The sequence below is a fragment of the Daphnia magna genome, linkage group LG7 (genome assembly GCF_020631705.1).
Source record: "Daphnia magna isolate NIES linkage group LG7, ASM2063170v1.1, whole genome shotgun sequence".
Taxonomy (NCBI): Eukaryota; Metazoa; Arthropoda; class Branchiopoda; order Diplostraca; family Daphniidae; genus Daphnia; species Daphnia magna.
This window is the reverse complement of record NC_059188.1, coordinates 9499171-9522997: the sequence shown is the minus strand read 5'-3', so window position 1 is coordinate 9522997 and position 23827 is coordinate 9499171. Positions and strand designations below refer to the sequence as shown.

Genomic DNA, 23827 nt, shown 5'->3' with positions numbered 1-23827 from the left:
TAGGTGAGTCAATTTGACAAAACAGCATCCAGACGACTTCTGTCCGAATAAACCTAGAAGGCCGCAGTGTTCCATTATTTTACGGCATGCTTCTCTCACTTATATTAGGCTACGATATATTAGCACGGCACAAAAGGGATGCCGTAACGTTAGCAAAGGGTTCAGGACACTTCTGTTTCTATTTTAGTTTGATGAACTCTTAAATTTTTGAAATTTGGAATGAATTCAAACTACTATTTTAAAAAGGTAAAAGAATTGATTTGAAAAACGAAAACCAATTTGAAACTTAGTACAAAAGACACAACCGAACAAAAAGAATGATAACTGTGTGCACATTTCACACAACGTAAACCCAAAAGAGAGTGACAAAATGAAACGATCGCTATAAGACTGCTCATCTTCGTCCTTCACTCCCCCATTCTTCAAGAATTAGTTTCCCAAGAACTCACAGACACTGGGTGTCGGGATGCCATTCCGATATGAATTCAGAGTAATATTTGAAGATAACAGTCGATTTCCTCATTTCATTCCAATTATTACATTCTCTCAAAACTAGGCTATATACAAGATCAAAAGGGGTTCCATTCAGTTTATTTATCATTTTTTTATTTATTTTTTTTAAACCAGATTTAGCTTGTAATGACTCCACGTTGTTGTTTCCCACCACATCCTGTTGGGAACTGAACATATGGCAGTTCAGGTCCCTAATAACGTTGACGTGTACCATCAGGCCCTGAAAATAATTGTTGGAGCCATGTGATTGCTGGGAAGAGACTTAAAATACAAGGCAATTAAGACCAACTGATTGACAACTATACGTTTCTTTCTGTATACGGTAAGTTGAAGCAGATGCTTCAAATACCAAAAAATGAAGATTGAGTTGTTTTGCCCGAATGTTAAGCGGTCATATAGTCCGGAACTCGCAAGCACACTTTGATAACGTTACTAGTTGACGGAGACGGACTAGTGGCTGCCCCGAGTAGCCTAGTAGCTGATTTTGATGCATCCCAATTTTCGTAAAAAAAAATTTAAAAAGTGAAACTACGACGATGAAACTACCACCTGGGTGATGCTGAGCGGCTTCTCATGCGACGTTTTTCGCCTCAGCGTCCTGTTAAGGTAGTGATCGTGGGGCTAGCCGCGATAGTTCTGTGTGTATAGCCTACTTGTTTCCTCCCGTCGAATTGTGGTCGAATGTTCGATTCGACCTGAACTTTGTTGACCTAGTGTATTATAGCTCTTTACAGCTGATTTTTTTTTTTTTTTTTTTTTCTTTTTCGAGGTGGGAGGTGATACGCCCCCTTTTGCTTCAGACCTTTTCTAGCTCTGTTACGGCGCGGTAATGTCTAGCTCTAGTGCCAGTACGGATAGTTCCAGTGATAGCGAAAGGGAATCGCGTGGATCGTCAAGAAGATCGAATGGGGCAGTAAGGAGAGCTAGAGAGGCTGAAGCTCTCAGCTTGGTGGACGCAGAGGAATCGGGATCAGTAGTCACAGGTGAACCAGGCCCATCGAGGACCCCCGAACGGGAGGCATCCTTGGCTCTCGAGATACCACACGACCCACAGGTGCCACTAGAAGGCGGGAGTAGACGCAGGAAAAGGGAAGAAAGAACAGAGAAACCGAGAAAGAGGCGTAGGGAAGAAGACCCTGTGATAAAGTTCAAGCTATCAAAAGATAGAAGTCGGAAGCTGTTTAAACCGTTTAATAGAGGATTGGGGTCCGCGGACGGTAAGAGGATGAGAGAACGATACCTGGTCTCGGTCAAGAAGCGTTCGGCAGCGTTTAAGGGCCCGTCGTTGGACGATGCCCTCTATCAACGCCTCAGACAGGTGAAGGGATCGTCGGCGTCCAAGAACACGATCGACCAGAACGAGAGGTCATTGTACGGCGTGCAGCAAAAGATTCTGGACGCAGCCAACCCGTTGTTTTTCCTGTCGAGCGAGAAGATCCAAGACGATACGCATCGGGAGGCGGTGAAGGATGCTTTGCAGTTATTGGGGGATGCGTTCCATGAGGTTACGCAGCAGCGACGGAAGAACGTGCTCCGTCAGACTAGTCCGTCCTACCTCTATCTGCTGGACGACCAGGACAACTTTGCTAGTGATGAGGCTAGCGCCCTCTTTGGCAAGTCGTTTGTGAAATCCATGGTCAGATCATCTCAGCAACAAGCTGAGTTGAGTAATCTACAGCCAGTCCAACGCCTGTCAGGGCAACCTTTCCGCAATGGCGGTTATCATTCTCGCCACCATGAGGGGCATGCAGATAGACCGATGGGTCACTCCAATCGTCAGCGGTATGACCCGAACGACGCCCAGCAGGGTACATCGTCCAACAGCTTCCAGCCAAGGGAAACCGGCGCCTCGACCCTGGCAAGATTCGGCGGGATCACACCAGGCGACCCGATCGATTCGAATCTTAATGGGGCAACATCATCAAGACCATTCAATGGCAGAGGAAGGTACGATCAATGTCATAGAGTATACAAGTATAACCTGGTGGGGGAACGGAGTTCGGAGCTGGTGATTGGGGGCAGAATAGCAGCTCACGCAGGGGCTTGGGCCGAAATATCGCGAGACCCGTGGGTTCTAGGGGTGGTCTACGACGGGTTGAGACTGGAATTTGTCACGAGACCTAAACAGAAATTTGCCCCAAGGAATTTGGTTTTGGGAGAAGAGCAGTGGGCGGTTTTCGATAGGGAGATAGAGGAGATGGTGAGAAAAAAGGCCGTAAGATGCGCGGAGGAGAAAGGGTTCGTTAGCGGCATGTTTGTTATACCCAAGAAATCCGGGGGTTTCCGCCCCGTCATTAATCTGAAACAACTCAACGCCTCTATTGTGTATAGACACTTTAAGATGGAAGGGGTGTGGTTGATTAAGCACTTAGTCTACCTTAATGACTGGATGGTGAAACTGGACCTCAAGGATGCGTACTTCACGGTACCCATTCATGCGGAGGACCAGCGCTACCTCCAGTTCGCCTGGGAGGGCATGATTTACCAATTCACCTGTTTGCCCTTCGGCCTCTCGTCAGCCCCGTGGGCGTTCACTAAACTAATGAAACCGGTGGTAGCATTGCTGAGGTGGCAGGGGATTAGACTAATAATCTATTTGGACGACATTCTCATTCTTAACCAATCTAGGGAGGCCTTGGAGGATCATCTCGAGAGAACGTCGGAACTGTTGCGCACCTTAGGTTTTGTAATAAACGGGGAAAAATCGCTTACAAGCCCTACACAGGAGATTGAATTTTTGGGACTTGTGATAGACACGAACTCGGCGTCGCTTAAACTCCCAAAGGCAAAGCAGGAAGACATCGCCCGGAGGTGTGACGGCGCTCTGAAGAAAGGCTTGCTAAGTCTAAGGGAATTAGCTAGTATTTTGGGGTGCCTTAACTGGGCGGTATGGGCAATCCCGTTTTCACAAGCCCACTATCGGAGCATACAAAAACTCTACATTGGTAGCTTAAGATCAGAAAGGGGGGAGTTGAAGACAAAGGTAAAATTAACCCAAGGCGCTAGAGAAGACCTGGAATGGTGGACGCGGGCCGACAATCTGACAAAGGAAAAGCAGTTGCTGGACGCTCCCCCAGCCTTAACCATTTGCGCCGATGCGTCCCTCTTGGGGTGGGGAGCAGTGTGCAACGACGTAAGAACAGGGGGCCCGTGGACCCTAGCTGACGCTTCAAGACATATCAATGAGTTGGAGCTGTTAGCGGGGTTCCATGCGGTGAGATCATTTGCGGGTAAACGCGAGTCGTGCACGATATCGCTCAAACTGGACAACTCTACAGCGGTGGCATATATAAATAAGATAGGGGGGGCGAGATCAGCTAAGCTGAACAGGATAGCGCTGGACATAGCTAGGTGGTGCGAAGCACGAAAAATCACCTTACAAGCGTGCCATTTACCCGGAACTCTTAATGGTGTCGCAGATCGAGAGTCGAGAATGAGGGAGGATTGGAGCGACTGGAGACTGGCGAAGGAAGCGTTTCGGGAAATAAAGAGGAGATGGGTATTGGCAATAGATTTGTTCGCGTCCCTATGGAATGCCCAGTTGGAGACATTCTCGAGCTGGTATCCTCAACCGGGAGCAGCAGAGACGGACGCCCTATCCTTCAGCTGGACGGGACGCAACGGGTACGCCTTCCCTCCCTTTGCATTGATCAAGGATTGCTTATCCAAGGTGGTACGCGAGAAGGCGACTCTGATCCTAGTTTGCCCCTACTGGCCGAGCCAATCCTGGTTCCCAATGCTGTTGGATCTGGCGTGCGACACCCCAATACTCCTCCGCACGCAATCCGACCTGTTAACGTCCAGCCGAGGGGAACCCCACCCCCTGTGCGAGTCCAAGACGTTCCAGCTGATCGCTTGGAAGTTATCAGGAGATGTTACAGTAGCCAGGGCATTCCGGAGAAGGTGGGCCAGCTTCTGCTGGCCAGCGCACGGGGGGCCAACAGAAATGCGTACCAGTCCGCCTGGCTGGCTTGGAGCGGTTGGTGCAGTAGAAGGGGTCACAATCCCCTTCGAAACGACATAATTAATATTTTACTGTTCCTCTCTGAGAGCCATTGGGAAGACAGAGCTTACAGCTCAATAAACATCTACAGGTCAATGCTGTCGTCAACTTTGGATCCAATCGAGGGCCACCAGATCGGAAAACATCCCTTAGTCGTCAAGCTGATGAGAGGGATTTACAATACAAACCCACCCAAACCTAGATATGAACGAACGTGGGATGTGAACAGTATCGTTAGACATCTAGGGCAACTTAAAAACGAGGAGCTGGAAATAGGAGCGCTCGCTCGTAAACTCGCTACTTTACTCGCATTAGCAGCTTTCCTGCGGGTATCAGAACTGGCAGCTATTTCGAGAGAAGACTTAGTAATAGACGGGGTGGGGATGAACTTCTCTCTTTTGAGACCCAGGAAGACACAAAAAAGAGGAGCGCTTAAGTCGTTCTCGATCAAGAGATTGTCGGACCACCAGGTCGATCCCGTAGCCGCAGCGGAACGATATATGCAGCTGACGGAAGATCTGCGCAACTCGGCAAACGAAAAAAATTTATTCATCGGCTCCGTCAGACCACATAAACCCGTCGTCGGATCAACCATAGCGAGTTGGATAAAGAGGCAGTTACACGAGGGGGGTGTGGACACGCAGACGTTTTCGGCTCATTCTACAAGAGGTGCGGCCTCCTCGCGGGCAGCAGCCCGGGGAGTACCCATCCAGGCCATCCTCAAGGCGGCCAATTGGTCGTCGGAATCCACGTTCGCAAAATTCTACAGACGGGAATTGGACAAAGAGCCCACACCGGCGGAGATAGTCCTGAGTCTGGAATAGGCGACGCGGGGGCTTTAAAGAACACAGTTCAGGTCGAATCGAACATTCGACCACAATTCGAAATTGATCGAGAGTGCGTAGCACTATCGAAGATCAATTGTAATTGTGAGAGAATAAGGGAGAGAGACCTGAACTGTGTAATCCACCCCCCCAACCCTTTCAAGGACCTTCTCTTATGCTCGCTGCATTCAATTTTCTTTTCGTATACCCAGAGGCGAGGTAGCAGCCAACAGTTCAGAGGCAGATTCTGATAAATTCCGACGACCAATCTAAAGAGGAATATGACGAAAAGGTCTGAAGCAAAAGGGGGCGTATCACCTCCCACCTCGACAAAGAAAAAAAAAACCAAAAAAACAAAAAAAACCAAAAAAAAATCAGCTGTAAAGAGCTATAATACACTAGGTCAACACAGTTCAGGTCTCTCTCCCTTATTCTCTCACAATTACAATTGATCTTTGATAGTGCTACGCACTCTCGATCAATTTCGAATTACATCGCCATGTTGGAGCGAGAGCTTTTCGTCGTGGCTATAGAGGCTCATTCAAATCAGTTTGCAGCCGTGATGCTGATTGGAGAGATCCTCATCAAAAAATCATTGCTTATCCACTTTATGGCAACCTTTCAGCGCCCAAGTTTGTCAGCCAATTTTTAAGATTTTTTAAGGAAACAATCAATAGCGTCCCATTGGCTTGTTATCCAGTTGAATAAGTTTTGAAAAATAATTAAATGACAAATTGCAATCCCTATTTTTCTCGATTAATTTTGGAAAAAATTAAACAAACCAAACCAATAGGCTGGATGGTGAGAATTTTCCACAAGTTAACGATGGACGATGATGAAGGATGGAAAGTTCTTGAGAGCGCCATAGATTTCGGTGACCGCATTAATTTATGCTATGCAACTGAGCTAATAAAAAAACTCAATTTGGCTTACTTGTTTGCCATGACCTGGCGTTGGGTAAGTCATTCGCTAAAACTAAAAATTATACCGGAAAGGCTACCTGAAATAACTGAATTCAAAATCAGATAGATTATTCAATAATATCTTTTCATTTCATACACAATCTTTGATAGTAGGGGAGAGTGGGGGCAATTGATACACTTTTTGGTTTTTTGTATTTCTTGAAAAAAATACTGAAAAATTTAATAGAAAAATTATATAGAATTGTAGCCTATTATCTCAGCTACTAAACGATATTTTTTTTAATGAAAAAAGATTAATTATAATAGTAGTAAATTGTAAAAAACTGAGGTCGCTTCGAGTGTTTCAATTGCCATGGTAGCAGGGCAATTGAAAAGGTGTGTCGACGCAATTGCAACGTGGGTTTTCCCATAAGGAAGCTTCTTCATACCCACATAAAATGAAAATCACGATATCTCAGCAGCCACAACTGCTAGTGTGATCAAATTTTACCATTAGGTACAATGCGATTTACAGATTTTTAAAATATGCTTAAAGTAGATCGTAATTTAGTTTAAAATATTTAAATAATTAAATTTTAAAAAATGCTTTTTTTAATAAATCCCAAACAGCGAATACAAGTATTATAGTTGTCTTAACATGATGATTTACATTTGTTAAAATGAATTACGTCAAATACTTGCAAAAAAAATGCAATCACTCGCAGACAGGGAATATAAACAAAGTGTTTCAATCGCCCTGCAATAGGGTCATCGTTACATTTAATTATTTAAAATTATTTAAGAATGCAGGGAAAAATTAAATTACATTAAATTGTAGAAAAATGAATTGCAAATCATCTGAAACTAATTTTATTACTAAAGCGTAGCGTTTTAGGGGTTAAAACAAAAAAATTAAAACGCAAATTTAACAGACGGAGAATAAAAAACAGTTTTTTCGAGATATCTTAAAAAGTTTTGAATACAAATTTTTTTCTAAACTTGTAAACCCCCTTATTCTATTAACCCTAATTTTTTCAAGAAAATTCCTCTTATACGGCGAGAGAAACAATTTTTGTTTCAATTGCCCTGTGTCTCAATTGCCCCCACTCTCCTCTACCATTGCTGGATGAAACGGTGGACACGTTGATGTGCGTGACTCGGACAGCAAGATAATAGTTCGTGAACAGGACGCCGTTCGTGAATAGCTGGCAAGCAACCGAACGTTTCACATAAGATACCATCCATTCCATTGCGTATCCCATCGTTGGATGTTTATTAATTTATGTTAATTTATTTGTGTTCTATCTATTTCGTGAATTAAGATAATTAAACCGAATGGTCTATCTTGAAACAATTACAGATTGCTGGGGAGTGAAAGTAAGCCACCCACCAATTGTTGACGCAGCGCAGAAAATGTTCCACGAAAATCATCGGCATGAGTACGGCTATGACAAACAATTAATAAAACAGACTATTTTGGCCGATAGCCAGAACCAGCATGGAAAAACTACTGAGACATTTAAGACTTCCGTAAAGTATTTGACTGAAAAATCTGATTTGTTCTGATAATGCAGGTAGCCCGCGATAGCTACTGTTGCGAATAAATTCCGCACGGTCAGCCGTATCCGACGCAGAGGAAAGATGGTTTCTTTGTCGGCGGAAGAGAATTCCCAGAAGAAGAACTGAAATCTCTCGTGAGACTATTAATGATATGCAAGGATCCTCCAGATCGCCTCGCAATCAATGTTAACACTAATGTGTTTAGGCATTGGTGTTATTTCAGGTGTGCGATAAAAATACAAGCTGTCAGTTTGATTTCCTTTTAAAGATTTAAAGATTAAAATTTGGCCCTATTACTTGGTTGCTTCTGTTGTGGTGTAGTAGGCAACTGTAGCAATGATATAGCTTGGGGCAGTGTAAATAGTAGTACTTCAGAGCTTCAATATAGTAGCTTGGTGTAGCGTTATTTGTTGTGTAGTATTTGGGGGCCTCATTGTAGCAGCTTGGAGTAGAATAAGTTGTGGTTTAATAAACTGATGCATCTGTGTAGCCCGGCCGTGGTAAACGGCACCTGGTGGCAAAAATGACAACTGACAGATCATTATTGTAACTTCAAGACGTCATTTCCCTTAATGTAGGAGTGATACTCCTCCTACAGAAGAACTGCTGTAAAGCAGAAAAGGAAGCAGGCGAGCGGGACACAGCTTGAAAAGGTAATAATTTGTATTTCTTTTTCCCAAGTAAGGTAAGGTAAGATGTCTGACGTAGCATATGCGTTGCTTGGTCCCGAGCTGCCTGTGGTAAGTCCCCAACCGCACGGCAGTACGCATAATATGCGGGATCAGGTAACGTGGCCTACGTCTTTAAAAAAAAAATCCCGTAAACCCCCCACCATAGCCACTGGATCTACGAAAACTGCTTCATTGCGAGGAGAGTAGAGTGGACGAATGCTAGGTAATTATTAGGAGTAGGAAATCATTGTCGGGTTGGTGCAGTGGTTCGAGTGGTAGCATGTGCATGTGGTGTTACAAAAAGAATTCAGTAGCACTGGGGTTGTCAGTAGACCGCATTTCACGCGCCGCTCAATGGGTACCCCGACGTAATAAGATTACGTCAGCATGCACCTACCACTTGTGACTCCAAACCACGAACCAAGCACACGGTCATTCCTCCAATACTGTGACCGTACTTCGCGCTCGTTGGATTCGCATCCTAGCGAATCAACGTCCTGACAATGCTAGTGTTAAAGAAAGAAAAAAAATTAAAAAAAATAAATAAATAAAAAAAATAAATAATAGTAGGATGCTAAGTGACTTGGTCACTTGAGGAACTAACTTCCGCCTCGGCCTACGGGCCAAAAAGGAGCACGGGCATTGCTTCGGGGGCAGTTCCCGAAGGCGCTCAACCGTGAATAATAGTAAGCTGCTTATTCTAGTTCAAACATAGGAAATTTTCTCCTCCAAAATTGTTGCTATACTATATCTTCGTTCACGCGCGTAAAGCAGTAGATCCTTTAATAACTAAATCTTTGCTCATTTTGAATAACCGTTCGAGTATTTTCTATTATGTTGTACTGTTTATTTGGCATACCTCTCAACATTAAGGAAGGCCATGTTTCATTAATAGATTGAAGAGAAATTGATCGGATACGGACGAGGAGTAGTTACAGGAAGTGCGGAACTCATTGAATAGGGAGGACTCGGAGGAGGCGATGACGCAGAAATTGGCATCGCTGGAAGTGCAGGATAGTTCACTGGTGCAGGTGTAGGTGCTGCAGATGCGGGATAGCCCATTGCTCCTTGCAATCCACAAATGTCGAACAAGAAGTTATGCAACATTTTTCGCCCTGTAATTATACACCAGCCATTAAGATCAATGTTTCGCACTCAATGGAAAGGAAACCAACATATCGTTTTCAGTCAAATCATGGAACTAGAATCCGTAAAGACGGCGTTCAGTATCAGCAATAACGGAAATAATATGACGCGAAGATTTTGCAACACAACGCAACCCTTCTGCAACCTTGTCTACGCTGTCACCATGGGTCAGTAATACTGTTTGTCGAGTCTCTAAGCCTTTAAACAATGGGCACTCCGTTTCTACTTGGATCTCGAATTGCCCATCTTCGCAAACATCTTTTCTCTCCAGCCACCGTTCCACCTTAACAGAACGAAAGAAAAAACAAACAAAATAAAATAAAATAAATAAAATAAAATAAACGTTCTATTTAATTTATGACATAATTGTTATTTCTGACATGTTAAATACTGCTATGAAATAATTTGAATAATAAAAATTTAATAAAACAGAATTGGTTACCTAATTCTTTGTTGAGTAAATTGCATGCAGGGTCAATCCGCGCGGATTTGACAAATCCGATGCGCGACCAAAACTCGGATTTCGTTGAAATTTGGTAAGTGAATCAATAAATATGTTTAAAATTTATTAGCCAAAGGATTTTTTTTTGCGCAATTAGGGAAAAAGTTACAGCAAAATGAAAATCAGATTTTTTCATTTTGCCGTAACTTAGGATTTTTTCCGTGTTTTCATTTTTATTTATTTAAGACTAGTTTTTATCCCTGAGGGTATATATGTATATATACTGAAGGACTCTAACAATTTTAGGGTGTGGGGTATAGGGGGTAGGGTAGTAGTAGTAGATCTCAGAAGGTTTAATGTCCATTATGTATTTCCATATACGTTTCTTCCCTGAATGACCAATCGTCCCCAAATTTTGTACAAAATTCTGTCAAAATTTGATACGTGGTATAGTAGCTTTTTCATTTGATTCTATTACAGTTTTAAAAAATTAATTTGCGTAATTGTTACCTAGCTGGTTGCCGAATCCTAGGCAGTGAATTTGATTTTGTTTGCGTAACCTTACAACTGTCAATGCATTGCAGTCAGTGCAGAAGGCTGTATAACAGTCACTAAACAGTAAGTGTTTTCTTTAACAAAATGTTTTAAGCAGTAGATTTTTATATATTTTTTTATATTGCAGTAGTAAACATGCTGCCAGAACGGAGACTATGAAGAAGAAAGTTACACAGCGGCGACAAGATAACTAATTTTAGATGCTATATCCACATGTATGTGTTATAGCTCAGCGGTTAGGTGTTGGGCTCATAACACCAAGATCAATGGATCAATACTCTTTAAAACGCAAAATTTATTTAGTTTTTTCCTTTTTATGCGTATATTTTGTTAAATTTTTAAGTCGCTTAGTATGTCTTAAACTTAAACTATCCTAAGTAATATTTATATGGTTACATTCCCTGAAATTGCTTTTACAAGACAATTCAATTTGTTGTCTTTTTTGAGGAAAAATCTTCATCTAATTCACGATTGCATTCTCATTTTTTTTTACATAAGTCCCCGTGTTGCTAATTCCGGACAGTATACTGCTGCAGATGATGTAAAATTAAACTGCTATTCATACTAGTCGCATTATGTCAATAACAGCGTAGTGGTAAGGTGTTGCGCTGGCATCATTAAGTTTAATTGTTCAATACTCAAAACATTTTTTCTTCAAATGTCATTGTTTTTCTAATTTTTGGAAAATTTGTTTAAGTCGCTTAATAGGTCTTAAACTTACATTATCCTAGCCAATATTGATATGGTTAGATTCCCAGAAGTGTATTAAAAAAACTATTGCATTCGGTAGTACATTTTTTGTATAAAATTCTTCAAATTCGTTATTGCATTTTAATTTTTTTACATAAGCTCCCGTGTTGCTAATTCCGGACAGTAGACTACAGCAGATGAACACTATAAATTGATTGAAATTTAGAAATCTTGGATCCAAAATCTGTTTATCTTTGGCCCACGTTACATGTCTATAGACAATTTTTTTTTCAAAAAAATTGCCCGAAGGACATTACCGAAGGAATCTTGTTTCTCTATTGATTTTTGAATAAATACGCCTTATTCAGTTTTTCACGCTCTTTTTAATGGTATTTTTTTGTTTCAAAATTTTTAAATTTAATTACGTTATTTAATTTTTAAATGTTCAGAGTGTGTCTTACAAAAGTAGACCTGAACAGATTCGCTTCTAAGATTTATTTTTAATTTTGCACTAAAAAAAAAGAGGACATATCATAGTATATGCTCTATTTTTTTCGCTAGGGTTAAATTCTCCATAGTGCCGATTAAATTGTTTGAAATCTCCCTATTTTGATGTAAAATATTGGCTTCGGCGGCCATTTTCACTCATCCCTTTACCCTGTCTCCCCTTTTTGACCTTGACTACCCCAGGCGGTCTTGGCGGATTGGTCAAAAAGGGAATTTAGAGTTTCCCACTCTAAAATAACTATAGGATTTTTGTTTATTGTAATGTTATTCTAGTTTGTTTACAACATCAACATTTCACTGAAATCCGTATTTGAAATACATGGGGCCAACTTACCCCACTACCACTGCCAACTTACCCCGTTAGTGGGGCATGTAGGCAAATTTTTTTTAGCTTTTTGAACGTTGATTTCGATATGAATTTTTCAACGTAGATCAAATAAAAAAATAGCACGAGAAAGCTGGTTATCTGAGCTTTCTTTTACAATTTTTTGGTGGCAAAATATGAAAAATTAAAGAAACCAGAGAAGAAATAAAAAAAATTGTACCAACTAGCCCCACCCTCCCCTATAACATTAATGTCAAATGATATGTTTCACTGGTGTAGAGCAACCCCCGGACCTTCAGGGAAAACACCAACAAGGAATCCTCTTTCTGGGTTTCCCCTGAAGGTCAGAAATTCACTTTGACCTGGACCGCTGATGATGCTGGATTCCAGCCCAAAGGTGACCACTTTCCCGTCGCTCCCGTCCATGAATACGAGCTCCCAGTTGCTCCCGTTCACGAATACGAGCTACCCGTTGCCCCCGTCCACTTCCCTTTCAACGGCAAAGGCTACAAGATCTACTAAATTATTGAAAACCTGTCTGAAATATAATTTAAATCCGTGTATTTTATGCCTTGATGCTTTTTGTGTTGTTGGTGTAAATACGAGGAAATATAAAACGGAGTCTATCTAAGATATTTGTTTGTTTGAAGCATATATTTACGAAACTGCTTATACAGCATTTCAGGTGTTTAAGGGTTTTTACCCCACCTGTTAAGCTCCCCAACATTTTGTTTTTCTCTCATCCCACGGAGGCCTTTTTCTTTTCTTTTTTTCTTTTCTTTTGGTGCGACATTTTCGAGAAAATTATGTTTTGATATCCCTATAGAGGGCAATGATCTGAGTAGTCTAAACAAGTTTTGCAGTATACGAATGAAACTTCGATACAAGTAGCAGAACGCCTTGACTAGCGCAGTTATTACCTTAGCTCCATCGCCTAGTTTCCTTACCAAAATAAGAGGACGAAGAGTGAACAGGTTTATCATTCCTCGAGTGACGTCCTCAAACTGGATTCGTTCGAGCTAAAATCCCAGCGACTATTCGAACTCGACTTACGAGAAAACAACGAACCTTTTATTAATCCATTAGGAGTTGAAAGATTCCTGTATGGTCAGTTCGATTAGCACCTGAATTATATTACGAGAATACAACAGCATATACCAGACAGTGACATAATCCGTTCACGCAGGAATCGTTTCCACTGTGTTCTGTCACTCATCAAAAAAAAAGCGACGAGGACAGTACCGGTTTCACTGCATCAACCAACCTGCTAATCACTTTTACTCCCAATAAATTGGCAACGGGATGGGCCGAACAACAGGAATCAAAAGGTTCAATTCAACGTGCTACTCACGTGCCACCTAGTGTCAACTGAAGAGAACCTTCCCGGTCTTACGGCGGGACTGATACACGTTCCATTCACGATCCGTGATTAGACCATATACGATTTTTCTATTCTGGCGTTTTTCATAAGTATTTATTTTTCTGGCATAAAAATGATTCTATTCAAAAGATAATAAAAGAAGTAACGAATAAAGTTCATTTGTTATTATTGCCAATTTAGTTTATTTTGTTTGCGAAATTTAACATTATACGTCAACTTGTGTCATAAAGAGCTGTAGATGGTTAGATCATCTATATGGTACAGTATAAAAGACTTGATAAAACGATTTACGTTTGGTAACGGTGTTGGTTCGCTAGCGTCGTTACTATGCGTGATATCGTATGCGTTACTAATGAGTGTTTATCCAATGCTAATTGCAGGTCGACGATGGATGAAAGAGTGACGCAAGGGTCAGGACAGTTTGAATAACAATTGGATAATGACCACACTGGCTGGTTACATGGAAAGCAAAGGCTATAAACTCCAAATTGAGGAAATTAGGTGTCCACATGAATTATAAACGGTGGATTAATAGGACGACCAAACCCACTCTTTTTTCATGTTCTCTGCAGTTAACCTTCACAAATATTTTGTTATTATGTTTTATATAAATCAGGCAGAAATGTAAACAAATTCTTGTCGTGACCCTCCGACTGCTCGAAGTTGTGGTGATGCAGCTTTAAGAAGTCGGAATGAGCTGCTGCGAGTTCTTCTTAGTTAATGTCCGTTAGGGTATTAAATTTTGCTATTGATTGATCCAAACGCATGGAGGGGAAAAAGGCAATAATTATCTAGCAGAGTTGTAGCTTCTCGGAATGGCCGAACCCAAAAATATAAAAAGAAACAAGCACCAGTGGCGATAGGGTGAAGGAAAAACAATCACTTGTGGCGATAAAGAAAACTGGTGTCTAAAAATGATGACCCCCTTCACTTGTAAAGATTGTATTCGATTAGTTCTCTCATATTTACGAAAATTATAATCAGTTCCATTAAGTTTTGATGTGTAAACCTGCACGATACTTCGCTAGCTTTACTAATTTTTCTTTTCTTTTTGGTGCGACATTTTCGAGAAAATGCATTTTTTAAATGTAGAGAATTCCCCCGCACATCGGAACTGAGGGAGTGAGGGAAGAGGGATAAAATATCCATGATGGCCGCTTCCACTTTTCAGCCTCTACCTCCAAATCTATTCGCCGACATAAAGCAAATAGACACTTACACCGCACCCGAGCAGTTCACATTTTCTATCTCTGTGATTTCGGTAGTTCCAGAGTGCACAGTCGAATATTGTGTGTTGTGCTTCTCGTTTTCAACAACAAGAATTGTGGATTTTTTCATTCTCGAGCTAAATTAAATGTGTTTAAATGATTGGCAACATGTAACTCTTGAATTTGTGAGAATGTCCTTCTTTTTGAACCGCCATTTAATCAGTACTACCTGTTTCACCTGAAACTTACAGGATGCCGTCGGCTCCAGCTTATAATTATGAGGCAGATAGCATTTCAAAAATCTCATGAATCGTTAGGTCGTCGTAGTGTTTTGAATGACTATAAATTTACGTAAGCTGAAATTCAACATCCTCTATGACTTGATTTTGTGCGCCACATCCCATACTACGCCAAATCATTTCACCTGCATTCCAGCAAGTGAAAAGCTAAACTTGATGCTTTGACCAGTTTCGACATGAACGGGTTGGTAGCAAATTATACCCTGACCTATTATTCAATCTTTATCGACCATTTCACCAACAGCAGACTGGTTAAGACAAGAGTTTCACGATCCTGCTCGTTCCTGCGTTGGGTAAACTTGTTATGCGAAAATGATCCACCACGGTCGTTTCCAATCGCCTATGACCCTGTCTGAGAGAACCTTGAAATCGAAATTCCCCGCATTGCTGGGAACTGACCAATATCAAAGACTGCTATTAACCTGTCAACAGTTTCATTCTATACTGAAAAGATAAGGCATGCATGTGCGTGAATAAATATTCGGGTAAAGATTAAGTAACGATCATTGTTACACATTATTTATCCTTGAATTTTTATTCACGCACATGCAGGCTTTATTTAAATGAGCTATATCTAAGAATGAATAAAAAAGTGGGATCATCGGTCAAATTACCGGCCAGAGGCACCGGTAATCCGTGTTGACTCCTAGCTTCCTCCATTAAGGGGTACAGCGTTCGCTTTCAATCGAGCCAAGGTTATTCAGACTATATATGGATCCTTACACAGTCTTGAAGCCATTTTCGACCTGGAATTAGCGTCAGACAATCTCCAATGGTCCGACCACGTCCATCACCATACTAGGCCACCTTATACCATTCGCACATTTCTGCACCTATGGTACACCACAGTATATGTTATATGATGGCTATATTGATCCTTACGATAGTCTTGAAGCCATTTTCGACCTGGAATTAGCGTCAGACAATCTCCAAATGGTCCGACAACGTCCATCACCATATAGCCACCATTTATCATATACTGTGGTATCTTACAGTAAATAAAATTTAATTTAATAAAAAAAACAAAAAAAACAAACAAACAAGAAAAAATGAATTTGTTTGTTTTTGTTTTTGTTCTTCGTTTTTAATAAAAATATGCATTCTAGGAAACTAATATTATCATCTCTCTTTCTCTTCTTGTGCCCAAGTAGAAAACATGCATGATGAGCACTGCGGAAGTAACATAACACATTTTACAAAATCAACTTAAGTTGGGCGCCCATAGCCTAGTGGTTATGGCGTCTGTTGATCATCAATGACCCTAGATGAGGCTTAGAGGGATTGAAGCAATGTTCATGGAAACATGGAACATGGAACCTGAACTTGGGGCGCGAGTCTACGGTCGATGATCAACTTTTGCCAAATTAACGAAATTTAAGAAATAAATAACACAAAGGCAGTGCATAGAATTAAGCAACGTAACATAACAATGTCAATAATTTCAACTAATAACACGCACTGGTAGATGATAATACATGACATCTGTCTAGGCGATTTCCTATGGCGACGGTTCAAATCTTGACACATGCCACAAAATATTTTCAGTTTTAAGTTTTGTTTTAAGTAAATTTTTATATTCTTTACATGTTTGGGATTGTGAGGATATGCTTTTTAGAATTTTCTTGGTATGCAAACTGAATTAACTTGAGAGAAACATGTTGCACTGTACTACTAGAGAACTACACTACCTCATTATAACAGTATACCTGTACGCACTCTACCTGACCTCAGGTTAAACCATCAAATCTATGACTGCCGAGTGCTGACGTGTACTTCTTTATTTTAACATTTTTACCTTAAGCTCCACCGAATTCCTCATGGAACTGCTTGATTTTGAAAACGTGCTACTACGTTATGTAATTGTACTAGCGTTTTCAGGGATATTAGATTACTGATTTACTGAATTTTAGAATTTAGAAATGTGTTAAATGAATTCCTGTCATTGGAGCAGCCATAGGTATTTAAACTATTGATCCAGCAGCCAAAACTGGCGCTTTTCTATTTTTATTTATAAAACTTACGACCAGCTGTTGCCATTAAAGGGTACGGACGCTGACTGGTAGTTGTTATAGAAGTTTTCACAAATATGTTGTTTGTGTAAAGAAATCTTTGTGAAAAACTGGCTTGCAATGAAGTTGAGTTATGGTTCCAAAGCTGCATTATGGGGATAGAAAGTCTCATTATAGTATTAGACAATCCTGTTGGAATTTATTTTCCTGGAGAGGAAGTGTCTGGAGTAGTTCACATCTCAAATGTCAGCAGTAAAATACTGAAAGGTTTTAATTGATGTCTTTTAAAATTTCACTCATTGTTACACTTTTAACTTTGGTAGGAATTTACCTGGAATGTCAAGGCTATGCAAAATTTTGTTTCAATGAATTGAGTAGTCAGACTTACTATTCAGCTGAAGAAACTTATCTAGACCTGAAAATCCTCTAATTACCAATGAAGGTATCAATTTATATATTTAGTGACAAGCAATGTTCAATATTTTTATTATGTTATATACATTAATTGTTTTACTTGCAGGCAGAGAAACATTTGAACTTGTCAGTGGAGTTCACCAATTTCCATTTGTGTTTGTACTTCCAAAAAAATTTCCTCTTCATTTCAAACTGAGATGTTGAAAAAATTTGGCTATGGCCATGTCAAATACTCAATCAAAGTAGTTTTGAAGAGATCTTCACGTCAAGCAAATGGAGAAACCTGCTACATTCCATTCACTGGTAGTTTACTTTTCAAAAATTATTTTTGAATGTCTCGAAAATACCATAAAAAATAACTTTTTTCTTTAGGGAGTTTTGAAGCCGTCATGGAAACCAAATTACGAATATGTGCTCGCTTTTACAGTTAAAACCATTGTTGAGTTAAATACAATTTTCAATTACCGGAGTGATCGCTTTAGCGATCACGAAGGGTAATTGTAATTGTACTAGGATATATGAGAGAGAGACCCTAAGGGTGTAGACCTATTTATTTTAGCTTTTTCAAAGAGATTGAAGGTCACTTGGCCTACCTGTGGCCCGGCACGCCCCCCTTTCACTCAGACTTAAAGAAAGCGTGCCGCCAACAGATAAAATTTGCCTGTGATATAAAGAGCACAGAATGCACTGGTGTAACGATTCAAACAGAACATAAACAACATCTGGTGAACGAACAAAATTGACAAATGGCAAGTGACGCCTTCAAGAACAGGGGGAAACTCAAGAAACTTCTTTGGTGGTATGGTTGATCACCCGGTACACCTTCATTGGTCTCCGTTCTCCTTACGATAACTTCCTTTGGACCTTCTATCTGGTTGAACCCTAGGCCGTTTCGGCAAACAACAACATTAGAACAGGTGCAAGGATAAAATGAGATGGGCGGATTGTGGGTTGGGATTCAAGACCCTTAGGGTCTCTCTCTCATTTATCCTAGTACAATTACAATTACCCTTCGTGATCGCTAAAGCGATCACTCCGGTAATTGAAAGTTGTACAGCGGAACATTCCACTCGACCCTAAGGGTGACTTCAAAGATTCACGCATCGGACAAAACCGATGCTGAAAATGTTGGGTTTGTTTGGCGATTATAAAAGCGACTGAATGTCGAACGGCTTGACCAATGACCCGCTTGTAACACTGTGTCAACAGAGAGGCCTTTCGCGATAGCCAACGATGAAGCTGCGCCGCGGGTTGAGTGTGCGCTAAAAACCGACGTATCGATCCCGGCCAGTTTTAAGAAGGACTTGATCCAACGAGCAATTGTATTGCCTGTTACCGCGCCGTAAGGGGATATCAGGGATATGAATAATCGCCCATCCTGACCCTGCGGTCGATTAATCTCAGTTCGGGATATGTAGGATCGCAGCGCAGACACTGGACACGCGCTTGAGTCGGGGCAAGCGGCTAGGGAAAAGGATTGAAGCGCGCCACTTCGCTGCGCTGGTTTTGATAGGGCGAAACGGACCGAGCTCCCAACGAAGCTGACGGACGAAAACGTAATGGAGGCAAGTTCCGAAACCCTCAATAAAGACGCGAGGGCAAAAAGAGTAACTAATTTTTCCACCAGGATAGGTATGGTAAGAGAAGCATTCTCGTCTATTGACGCAATAAAACGAATCACGTCGTTAGGGTCCCACGTTGACGAGTATCTAGGCGCGGGCGGTCTGCGGTTATAGCACCCTTTCAGTAGTTTAATGATGACAGGGTGTTGTCCGATTAGAAATCCGTCAATGGGGCCTAGAGTAGTTGAAAGCATCGAGCGCTGGATATTAATTGAGCTGTAGGCCTTGCCAGATGCATGCAAGAAGGATAGATAACCGGTTAACGACTTTAGATCGCCAGACATGGGATCTTCGTTCCGCCCCAGACACCAATGCAACCAACTGTTCCACGCTGACTCGTATGCAGCATTGGTATTGACGCGACATCCGTCCAGGAGCAGGCTGATAACCGATTGCGAAAATCCCTGCATGCTGTAAGATCGCCTGAGAGTTTCCAGGCGGCTAGGCAGATGGCTCTCGATTGGAGCAAGGGATGAGGTATCCCCTCGGCCGAAGTAAGCAGGCCTGACGACGGTCGCAGAAGACGGGGAATGTCGCAAGCGTGTTCCAACAAGGTTGGAAACCAAGCTTGGCCTGTCCAAATGGGGCAAACCAAAACTATAGTGGCCTTCTCCCTGCGTAACTTCTCAATACATCTAAAAATTAGAGAAAATGGGGGAAAGGCGTAGCCCCTAACGTTACTCCAGCTAACCGAAAACGCGTTGACTTCAGCTGCTCCGGGCTGAGGCTTCCAGGAGATGAACTGGGGCAATTGTTTATTCCATGGGGCAGCGAACAAATCGATGTCCATGACCCAAAGCTTCAATATTTTAGCAAAGACACGACTGTCCAGTTGCCAATCACTGGCATCAGCTTGCGCCCTCGATTCACGATCGGCGATTGTATTGAGCTCTCCGGCCAAATGCACCGCCTCCAACGAAACAAATCGCTCCTCGCACCAAGCTGAGAGCATTTTAGCCGTGGTGGTCAGCGCTACAGACCTCGTACCACCGCATTTATTAACGTAACTTACGGCCGTTGTGTTATCTAAGAAGATACGCACCGCGATACCCTTTTTTCCCGCCGCAAAGGCCTGGATTGCGTAGAGGGCGCCGAGCAGCTCTAGCTCATTAATGTGTTTCTGCCAGTGTTCTTCCATCCAAGGTCCACGAGTTGTGACCCCGTTGCAGACAGCGCCCCAACCAGACAAGGACGCATCAGAGAATATCTCCAAGTCCGGGTCCCGCGGGAAAAACATTTTACCGCTGGACCTTTCAATGTTGGCCACCCACCATTCCAGGTCAAGTATGGCGGAGGGGGTTAGCTGTACTTTTGTTTCCAGATCGAATTTAGACCGTTGCGCGTTCGCAATGTAAAACCGCTGTAGGCTCCGGTAATGAGACTGCGCGAATGGGATTGCCGGGATCGCCCAGGAAAAGTTCCCTTGAATCGACGCCAAGGATCACAAGGAAACCACCCCGCGGGCTATTGCCGAAACACACATCTTTCTTACCGCTTCCGCCTTCGAACAGGGGAGGGAAAAGGAAAGATCGATTGAGTTGACGATCAAACCTAAATATTCCATAACTTGGCTGGGAATGACCATTGACTTCTCCCAGTTGATTAAAAAACCCAACGAATAGAGAAGGTAAACCACCGACTTGAGGTCTGCAAGAGTACCTTCTTTGGTGCCATTTAGAACCAAAATGTCGTCCAGGTAGATTATTATACGAATGCCTTGTCTACGTAGGGACGCCATAACCACCTTAAGAATTTTTGTAAATACTCTAGGAGCCGGTGCAAGACCAAAGGCCATACAATTAAATTCATAAATCCGTCCCCTCCAGCGAAAGCGTAAGAACTTTTTGAATGTTTTTTCGATCGCCACCGTGAAATAGGCGTCTTTGAGGTCTACTTTGACTATCCAGTCGCATACCGACATCATCTCGTCCGGCATGGATATTTCGGGGGGAAAAAATTCCTGCACTGGTTCGGAAGTAAAATCTAAAGTTAGGCCATCGTGAACCGTCTTAAGTATCCAAACGTTGTCCGTAATGGACTCCCAGTTTGAGAAAAACATTTTCAGCCTAGAGGCGACGGTTAACGGCGCAACACCAGTCACGTAACGGTTCACGGACCCGAGAGAAGACGCGGGGCGGATGTTTAGGGGCATTTTACGAAAAGTCGAAGGATCAGAATTTATTGAAAAATACCTTCGACTCCCTGGTGCCCAAGCGTTTGGACGTGGTTCACGGGCACGACCAGCTCTTCTACCGCGAACACCTCTTCTTCCTCTACCTCTCAGATTGGCTTCGTACTACGGGGGATGATAAGCCGGTGCACCGGAGGGCTCCGGAAACCGTAAACGCCTCGTACCCGCATTTCTCCGACGCTTGCGGCTGCAGCCGCTGTCCTAGCTGCCTGGGCCAGTGTGTTGTCTTGGCTTGCGTTCGTTAGCATGGCCTGCAAGTATTTTTCTGTAAACAGAAAAGTACGGGCCTCTCTGCCGACGTCAAAGGCGTTTGTGTCACGCAGCAAAAAATCCGATTCTGGTTCGACCAGGGCAACAACGGAATCTCGGCGTTTTTCTGTAATGCTAAAGTAGGCACTGTTGCAGAGCGGCTTCTACTGAGCGTTTGGCCGCTAGGCTGTCCGGTAAGGTACACAGCCGTGCATACAAATCAACGAGAGGGGGCGCAATGTCCATAATCTTGAGTTGCGCTTTCGTTAAGGTGTCTTCCATCGCGTTAATGGATTTTGGCAAGTTCTTATCAGACTTGAGAAGGGCCCTACGCGACATCCAGCCATCTAGTTTAGGGGTTTTAGCGAAAACTCCGTGTCGGCGAATTCCAACGCAAATTCTTTAGAAATGGCTCTAGATGCATCGGTTGAAATGCCACAGGTCATCCAACCGGAAATCATTTCCGATATAGTTTGGGGAATCACAAGCGGTTGTTGACCAGAAGTACCTGGAAGGTTAACTTCGCCCAAAGAAGATGGTGCCGGTGGCGTGGTTCTGGTGAACTCTGTCGTAACAGACTCGTTTGCGCCGGCCGTCGCGTTTTCTCGATCATTTTCAGTCGATAAATCCACCTCCGCTACTTCATTACAAACTGAACTCGGTAACCATGGCCGACGACGATCCCCAGAATCAGTATTACGGGGACTTTTTCTAACACGCGGCGGCTCTAAGTTAGCGTAACTTAAGTCCCTTTCGTCACCGGCCTGACGGCTCCTGTGAGTACTGGATAATGGTTCGGCTTGGTCTTCAGACGATTCTTCTTCGTATTCTGGCAGACGTAGTCCTCGATCGTCACAGCGGTACCCGCCAGAATCATGGTGGTTTCCGGCCTCAGTGTCGTAGAAGAACCCGCCATCAAAACGGTAGCAAAAGCCTTCGTCGTCGTAACAGAACCCATCGTCGGCATAAAAGTAGAACCCGTTCTCCCCGCACCGGTAGCCACTGCCTTCACCCCGTCTATCAACGCTATAACGATCGTTGTAATGGATGGCCTGCTCGGCGTGATCGTTGAAACGGCCGTAATCGTCATAACGAAGATCACAACCGGGAACAAAACCGAAACCTTGTTCGCGGAAATCATGCGCACCGTCGATCCGATATGGGGCACATTCAACGTGACGCGAAAGGGCAAGCGGTGATCTCTCCCTATCCCGTGGTTCAGGATGTAGAGGATGTGCGTGGAAACGCATATCACGTTCACGGGCGCGCTGACGAACGGGCTCAAGCTCATCAACGTAACTACCACGTGGGACATAGCGAGGGTTTTGCAAAAATTCACTCGGAATTGGCCGACTTCTATTGTACCTTGACATCTTGGGTGAGCGATGTTGCTTGTAACAGAGCTAAAATAAGTCTGAGTAAAAGGGGGGCGTGCCGGGCCACAGGTAGGCCAAGTGACCTTCAATCACTTTGAAAAAGCTAAAATAAATAGGTCTACACCCTTAGGGTCGAGCGGAATGTTCCGCTGTACAATCCCAAAAGCAGCAGTAAAATTATTACTACATGATATGTTAACATATCTTTCAAAATCACCATCTTTTAAATTTTATTGATAGCTACCAACACAATCAATAAAAAGCAAGCCCGTTTTTCGTTGGTTTTGCTGCCGATCTGGACTTATAACGGTAACACTGTATCTAGACCGTACAGGCTATGTCGCAGGTGAAACCATTCTCTTGCATGCAGATGTAGACAACCAAAGCATGACAACATTGCTTGGTGCAACGGTTTTTCTCATTGAGGTAGTTTTTATTTTAATTTTGTTATTATTATTGTGATTATTCTTTTAGTTTATTTTAAAACCTTTGGTGTCCTGAAGAGCGTTGATTTTCATACCCACAACAAATCCAAAACCTACGAACGCGTTTTGTGTGAACAGAAACGGCGCGGAAGAGTGTTCCAAGAAGTACCTCAAGTGTTCCCAATCGTCGTCCCTACAATGACACCATACTATTTGCATTTTTGCGATATTATTGACGTCTCCTACAAAATTGAGGTAAAATGGGTCTGAGAACGTTGTAGTCTCGTGTTGAGTAAGTCATAGCTTTATTCGTTCCAGTTCCGACTTATCGACTCTGAAAGTCCGAGTCATTTAAAACTGTAACATTGTTTTTGTTAGCAAGCTGATTATAATTAAAGGGCTATCGATAGTACTTTGGGGCTTCAGTTTTGTAGCTGGGAGCTGGATAATATTTAGGAGGCTCAGTGTAGTAGCCAAGGGCCTTGGTGGTGTAGTACTCGGGAGCGGAGTACGTC

General features: G+C 42.5%; 3 long non-coding RNA genes and 1 pseudogene across 3 annotated transcripts; 3 read left to right on the top strand and 1 right to left on the bottom strand.

Moving 5' to 3' along the window:
• Positions 1-15130: 15130 nt before the first annotated feature.
• On the top strand, positions 15131-15334 carry LOC123474628. The gene is made up of 2 exons (XR_006649506.1): positions 15131-15210; positions 15271-15334. It is a non-coding gene; the product is annotated as an uncharacterized LOC123474628 (long non-coding RNA).
• A 1714-nt stretch (positions 15335-17048) lies between these two features.
• LOC123474373 lies at positions 17049-18881 on the top strand. Its single transcript, XR_006649184.1, has 3 exons — positions 17049-17302; positions 17359-17752; positions 17822-18881. It is a non-coding gene; the product is annotated as an uncharacterized LOC123474373 (long non-coding RNA).
• Positions 18882-19339: 458 nt separating this feature from the next.
• LOC116920095 lies at positions 19340-22925 on the bottom strand (annotated as a pseudogene).
• A 107-nt stretch (positions 22926-23032) lies between these two features.
• Positions 23033-23419, top strand: LOC123474372. The gene is made up of 3 exons (XR_006649183.1): positions 23033-23058; positions 23128-23313; positions 23391-23419. It is a non-coding gene; the product is annotated as an uncharacterized LOC123474372 (long non-coding RNA).
• Positions 23420-23827: the final 408 nt, after the last annotated feature.